Raw genomic sequence first — 7,500 nt, forward strand, 5'->3', positions numbered from 1 at the left:
ACAGTATAACGGCGTGAGTATTGCTGCATGAGGCAGCATAAAGGACAGCATAACGGCGTCAGTATTGATGCATGAGGCTGTTTCCCCTTCCTTTCTAAATTTCTCTACGCGTGGGAGAGTACGTGAATAATTCACATTTATAAAACACGTTAATCCACCGTTTCTCTTCTTGTGGCGTTTCCTGAACTACCACCTCGAGGCCTCTTCCTGAAAAGCGCAGCAGGAAATCCATCAGACCCAAGACTACTGCAGGTCTCCGAAGGACTGTCAAAACACAACTCACGGTCCAATCGCACACTCACTGCCTCTTCCTCTGCTTTCGCTGAATGCTTCTGTTCATCAGGTCCTTCTATTCCCTCGCAAGAATACTCTACAATGAACATTCCGGCGGTTGTTCAATAGGGATTAGCAAATCATTTCATTCACTTGACGGTATACTTGAATACCCATTTATCACAACCATGACAACACTTTAAGGTCTATTGGATATAAGGCACATTTGATTGGAAAGCCGGTATGCAGGAGTATTTTACATAGTTCATCACTTATCATTGACATGCTGGCGTCCGCGTCCAAAGGCTTTTGCAGACGAATTGCCCGAAACGGCGTTTATAAAATGTTTTGCTACTTTAAACTTTCTCCTATAACTTAAACATCGATATGTCGACCTTAATACACCATAGTCTGTAGTAAATTAATGTGAAGTTATCGATTTTTGTGTTATAAGGTGTGAAGTAACAGAAAAATTAACAAACGCTCTTTTTGTCAATTGATCTAAAAAAAAAAAAAAAAAAAAATGAACGTGCGTGCCCCCACATCACATCGTTAGCTTAATACATTTTACACACCAATAGACTAGCAATCACTTACAGACTACTTGTCGGGTAAAGTGTCTAGTTGTATGTGACATTATTTTCTGCTTCCTGCCAAATACAGGCTGATTCACTGTAGTCGACTGCGGTGGTTCCCAGACTTATACTTCTCCAGGGTCGTGGTGATTTGGAGTGATTATGATGATGATGATGGTGATGATGATGGCAATAATAAAAACAACAAAACAACAATAAAATAATAATAACAAAAATAAGAATAATAACGATATTAAAAAGTAATAACAATTGTAATAATAGTAATAATAATAATAACAATAATAACAACAATATTGATAATAATATTGACAATAAGAGGAAGGAGATAAACTATCATAATCATCATTATTACCCTTATTAATAGTATTACAAAAAAAAAAAAAAAATGCACGAAGTTGTGTAATTTTCATATCAATAAACTACAGTAAAACACAGCAACACCAATTGAAACAAACAAACAAAAAATTAGCCTTGTCAGTACCTGCAAAAGAAAGCGCTGGCCCACGACATATGCTTCGAAATCAGAAGGAAATGCAAAAACCTTTGGCGAATGACCTAAATTTTCTGCTCACCTTCACTCACCTTAGATCACCGTCTTGGCAACGTCTTGGCACGCATGACAGCATCGCGAGGACTTGAAATTCACGCGCTTGTCCCGGAAACTCCATCTTGGTTGTGTTTGATGACTAATCTCCTGTGGGCCATCGGGGCAGAGAAAGGCGTTTTGCAGATCAGCGAAGCAAAAAGCAAATCCTGATTCATAGTTAACTGATATGGGGGATAATTCAGAATAGCGGAAGCGTTAAAAACAGTGTTGCCTAGGCGAGGCGGGCGCCACAAAGGCTATCGATGCACGAGCGAGCAGCTTGCAGTGTTACATTAACTCCAACACATCGACTGATTACTTTTTTCTCTGCAAGTAACGGGTTTGGTGACAAGATTAGTCGCATAAAAGACAAGAACAGATAAGATTCGTTTGAGTAACCAATACATGGAATGAAACAACAGATATCTTGATCTAAGCTCCCGTTTATGTCAGTGTGAAACAGATGAAGAACAGGACGACTGATCACCAAGGAATAAACACTTTCACTGCTTTGAAGAACTATAACAATGCGGTTACGAAATCTACTGATAAATGTAATTTTTGTTTCACGTGTAAAGCAGATTGGTCTGTTATAAACCTTCTTATCAAGGTAGCAAGTGACTCGGATGTACTGGCGAAACAACTAAACAGAAGCTGAATTGTTGTCTCTTAAGTACAGTCAGAGTTCCAACAAAGTGTATGGTCTGCAGCGTATTTGGCACTCATCCAAATCTCATACATAAACAATATGTTTTGTTGTAGCCATTACTTCCGGTTCTTTATAAGGAGGTTTTGTCAACTGTGATGGAACTAAGAATAGCAACATGTATTTCTGGCACATCAGAGCTATAGATAACAGTGCGGACGAATACAATGCCACTTTCAAGAGAGCCGACGAACTGAAATCATGTGCTTGCATAACACGTCCCTGCATGCAAGACAGGCGCAAAGGCCTTGAACGCGTATGCATGACGTGAGAATATATTGCATGGCATTCCATTTGCAAAGCTGAGAGGAATACTCAAGAGCCATGAGGGTGAGACGCTGAAGCAACACATGGAAAGGAATCACCTGCCCACAAAGACAATGGATCAGCCACGTATAGTATGAGGATAAGGGATTAAGGATCAGGTACATGATCGTATAACGGTCAACTACGGACATGAAACAGCTACATACAGTCGCGGACATGAGTAGTGTCGTAAATGAAGCTCCGAAACCCTCATAACCGAATCAACAACGACTCCATCATTTGGGAGTTCGAGACATAAATCGAAACACGTTTTGGCAAGAGTTTTGCTCCGTGACTGTTACGTGCATCGTTCCTATCGTCTACCTGTAGTCAGCCAATCCTCCTTTATTCAAGAGACACAAAGGTTACAGGAAAACTGCGCCGAAATGACTGGCAATTGTGTTATCAGCGATAGTGTTCAAGGGAGAAAAAAGGCAACTCTTCCTTTATATAAAAAAAAAATAATAATAATAATAAATAAAAAATAAATAAAAATAAGAAATAAAAAGCTCGTCCAATCGAAATTTGAGATAAAGCTTGGTAAAAGCACTCAGGGATATCTAACTAATCGAACTAGCCAAAGTAAAGGGAGAGAAACTGATGAAAGATGCAGACGTGATGAAACACCGCGTGATGCTTGACTGGAGGCGCGCGGGATTGTGTGCTGAGCTTGATGTGCAGGGAGACAGTGGGAAGATGAGGGGGCGGTCGGAAGGTAAATAGATAGATTGATAGACAGAAAGAGAGAGAGAGAGGGAGAGAGAGATGTAAAACGGGTTGATATTGACGACAAAAACGTTAAAGAATCACACACACACACACAAACATGCACATGGAGGCAACATGTTACGAATCTGTAATAATCCTATCTTAACTCATTATTATAATCATTATCATTATCATTATTTTATCATTATCATTCTTATTAATAGTTAGACCGTCGGTTTATACAGAAGGAAGGTAGGAAGGGAGAGGAAGAAAGGGAAGGGAAGGGAACTTAAAGAAAATAGGGGGAGGGAGAGAAGAGGGAATAATAGAGAAAAGTGTGATGGGGAAAGGATAATGGAATATAATAATGATATCATCACCATCGTTATTCTTCTTATTATTATTACTGTTATTCTTATTATTCTTATTCTTATTATTATTATTATCATTGCTATTGTTATTATTATTATATTATTATTGTATTATTATTATTATTATTATTATTATCATTATTATTATTATTATTATTAATATTAATATTATTATTATAATCATTATTATCATTATTAGCATTACTATTGTAATTGTCATAATCATTATCATTATCATTATCATCATTCATATATTCTTCATTATCATTAGTACAATTACTGCCGGGATCCGTGCAAACTCCCCGAAACAAAAAAATAAGGTATTTCTCCCCTCCACCATCTCTCTTTCACCATTCTTCTTCTACCTCTCGCCTCCTCTCCCCCTTTTCCTTTCCATCTTCCTCTCCCTCTACCTTTCTCTTTCCCGCCCTGCCACCCCCCCCCCCTCACTCCCAAATCCTCCTTGAATTCACTCCTCCCCTCCCACTCTAAGCCCTACATTTACTCCCTCCCACTTCCATCCTCTTTCTTCGCTTCCGTATCCCCTTCCTTCTCCCTTCTCTCTCTTTCTCTCACCCATCACCCTTTTCTCTTTAAGTCTCTTCCGTTTCCTCTCCTTTCCCCCTTCTCCATCTCTCTTTTCTCTTTAAGCCCCTTTCCCCCTTCTCCACCTCTCTTCTCTCTTTAAGCCCCCTCCCTCCCTTCCTCCCTATTCCTCCTTTATTTTTCCATTTTCTTTTGCCATCCCCTCCTACCTTTCTTCATACTCTCCTCCTTCGGTTAGTCGTTTATATAATACATGTACATAAACGGATGGTCTACCTATTTCAGCGCAGTCTACTGGCTTCGAACTCCGATGATGATTAGCGCGTGACGTTCGAACAAACGGACGAAATACAACAAGATAATGTAGTAATAACATCAATGATGATAATAATAATAACAGTAACAATAATAATAGTAATAATAATAATAATGATTATGATGATAAGACTACTACTGCTACTACAATAACAACAACTACTACTAATACTACTACCACTATTACTACTACTAATGATAATGATAATAATTACAAGAAGAAGGACAACAACAATAACAATAATGATAATAATAGTAACAACAATAATTATAATAATGATAATACTTGGATTAGAATAGGATTCTAATAAATTCGTGTTATATAATGCCTTTCTGTGCGTTGTGTGTGCAGTTTTTTAATATTCATGTGGCCTATTATCATCCCATTTTACACCACAATGAAGCGGCAACTCGACATTATTAGTTTTGTTGTAGATTATTATTATTACTATTTTTTTTAATTATTATTATTATCATTATTATTATTATTATTATCATTATGATGATGATGATGATCATTGTTATTATCATTACTATTGTTTTTACTATTACAATATTTCTCACTATTACTATTATCATTACCATCATCGTATGATCATTATTGTTATCATAAATATAACAATGATACTGATAATGATAATAATAATCATCATCATCATCATCATCATGATAAAAAAAAATAAAAATAATATAAATAATAATATCAATAATAATAACAATAACAATAGCAATAACAATAATAATAACAACAACAGATATTCTTCTTTTCATTGTCATTGTTATTATTATTATTATTATTATTATTATCATCATTGTCACTTTTGGTATTATTTTTGTTATTTTTATCATTTTCATTATCATTATCATTATTAACTATATTATTATTATTATTATTATTATTCTTATTATTATTATTACTATTATTGTCACCATTATCATTATTATTCTTATTCTTATACTTATACTTAGTCTTATTATCATTCTTCTTATTATTATTATCATTATTATTTATTACTATTATTGTTATTATTGCAAGGTAGTTTTGGATGCTGCATCTCGTCCTCTCCGCTCTCCCGCTCTGGCTGCCCATGCTGGAGGAATGGTCGCTGCCTGTCACGTATCTTGTTTTGTTTTGTTTGATTTCCTTGTTTTAATTTGCTTTTATTGTTTTACCTTCGTTTTATCTATAATTCAGTAACGAGACATTCATATGAGGCTTTACCTCAGAGGAGCTATCCATGTAAGCACTTGGAACATCTGGTCCCTGCGGCAGGATGAGCAGTTACCTCTGCTATCAAGGGAATTGGAGCGATTGGGAGTTGAGGTGGCTACCCTCTCGGACCCACCCATACGATCATTATGGGTGGGTACACCTACTACTGGTCGGACCGCAGCGATAGTCATGTCCAGGGAGTAGCCATAGCCATTTCCAGCTGACTTCAGCCCTCGGTAGTTGAGGTGACACCAGTTGTTGAGCATATCATGGCACTGTGACTGAAGCATGCCTTTGGCTTCATTTCTCTTATTGCTGTATACGCTCCTGCTGATGTTTGCAAACTCGATGTGAAAGAGGCGTTCTACGCCAAACTCTCATCCATGGCAGACAATTGACCCGGCAAGATATTCGCATTGTTCTGGGCGACTTCAATGTGGTATCTGGCTGTGACCGTGCTGACAATGAGATGTCTGTCGGCTCCCATGGCTCGGGAGCTGATTGCAGCAGCGAGAATAGCCTTCTTCTCTGGGACTTTGCTAGGTCCCAGAAAATGAGGATCTCTGGCTCCTGGTACCAGTGCTCCAACCCGCATCATTGGACATAGCGATATGGGTACAGTGGCCAAGGAGATCGACCACATTCTTGTTAGCATGCAATGGAGGATCCTCCAGAACTGGAGTTTACTGGAGTGCCGAGTTCTGTGGCACTGACCATAGGCTGGTTGTGGCTACCCTACGGGTCCACTTCAAAACTCCCAGTCCCTCCAGTGGCCACTCTAAGGTATTTCACTTGGACAGACTGAGGAAGGAGGAGTGTGCCTGTGCGTTCACCATGGCAGTCTCTGATCGATTCACAGAACTTGATAACCTGACGGACCCAGTTGCTCTGTGGGAGTTCTTCTGTGGAAGCAGCCCAGGAGTCCATTGGTGTATGCCCGAGGGCAAGGCAGAATTCCATCTCCCTGGAGACACTGGAGGCCACTGAAGCATGTCACATGGCTCGGCTGAATGGCAATCAGGTCTTGTGTCGCTCTTTGGTGCGTAGGGCTCGGACACTGCTGAGAAGGGACAAGGAACAGTTCATCAAGAATCTTGCTGAGGAGGTTGAAGGCCATTTCTTGGTAAACGACCTTCGCCCTGCCTACCAAGCCTTGAGAAAGCTGAACTCTAAGCCCTCCTCGCAGATGACTGCAGTCCGATCAGTGGATGGACAGATCATCTCAGATCATGTTGGGGTTCATGAACATTGGGCTGAGTGTTTTGAGCAGTTGTACCAGGTAGACTCTCCAACAGTTAGCTTAGATGCAAGTGATATTACAATACCTGTGCCTGACCCACCCATCAGCAAGGAACCTCCTACCCTAACGGAAGTTAGGATGGCGATTTCCAAGCTGAAGTGTGCAAAAGCTGCAAGTCTATGTGATATCCCAGCTGAACTTCTAAAGACTGGGGGTGAACCTATGGCTCGGGACTTGCATGCAGTCTTGACTGCCATCTGGCAATCTGGTACCACTCCCCCTGACCTGTTGAGGGGCGTGGTCATCCCTCTTTGGAAGGGGAAAGGGGATCGCTGAGACTGTAGCAACTACTGTGGCATTACACTGTCAGCATACCAGGCAAAGTTTTCGCCCATATTCTTCTGAAACGGATCTGCAACCGCCTACTCAGGCTTCAGAGACCAGAGCAGGCATTTGACTCGGTGCATCATGAATCGCTATGGGAGATCCTGAGACTCAGGGGAATTCTTACACAGATTATTGGCTTCATAATGAGCCTATATACCGAAACTGAAAGTGCTGTAAAGTGTGGTGGGCGCCTGTCAAACTTCTTCCCTGTTAATTCAGAGGTGAGGCAAGGCTGTGTCCTTGCACCAACACC

This window comes from Penaeus monodon, chromosome 38 (assembly GCF_015228065.2).
Source record: "Penaeus monodon isolate SGIC_2016 chromosome 38, NSTDA_Pmon_1, whole genome shotgun sequence".
Classification (NCBI taxonomy): domain Eukaryota; kingdom Metazoa; phylum Arthropoda; class Malacostraca; order Decapoda; family Penaeidae; genus Penaeus; species Penaeus monodon.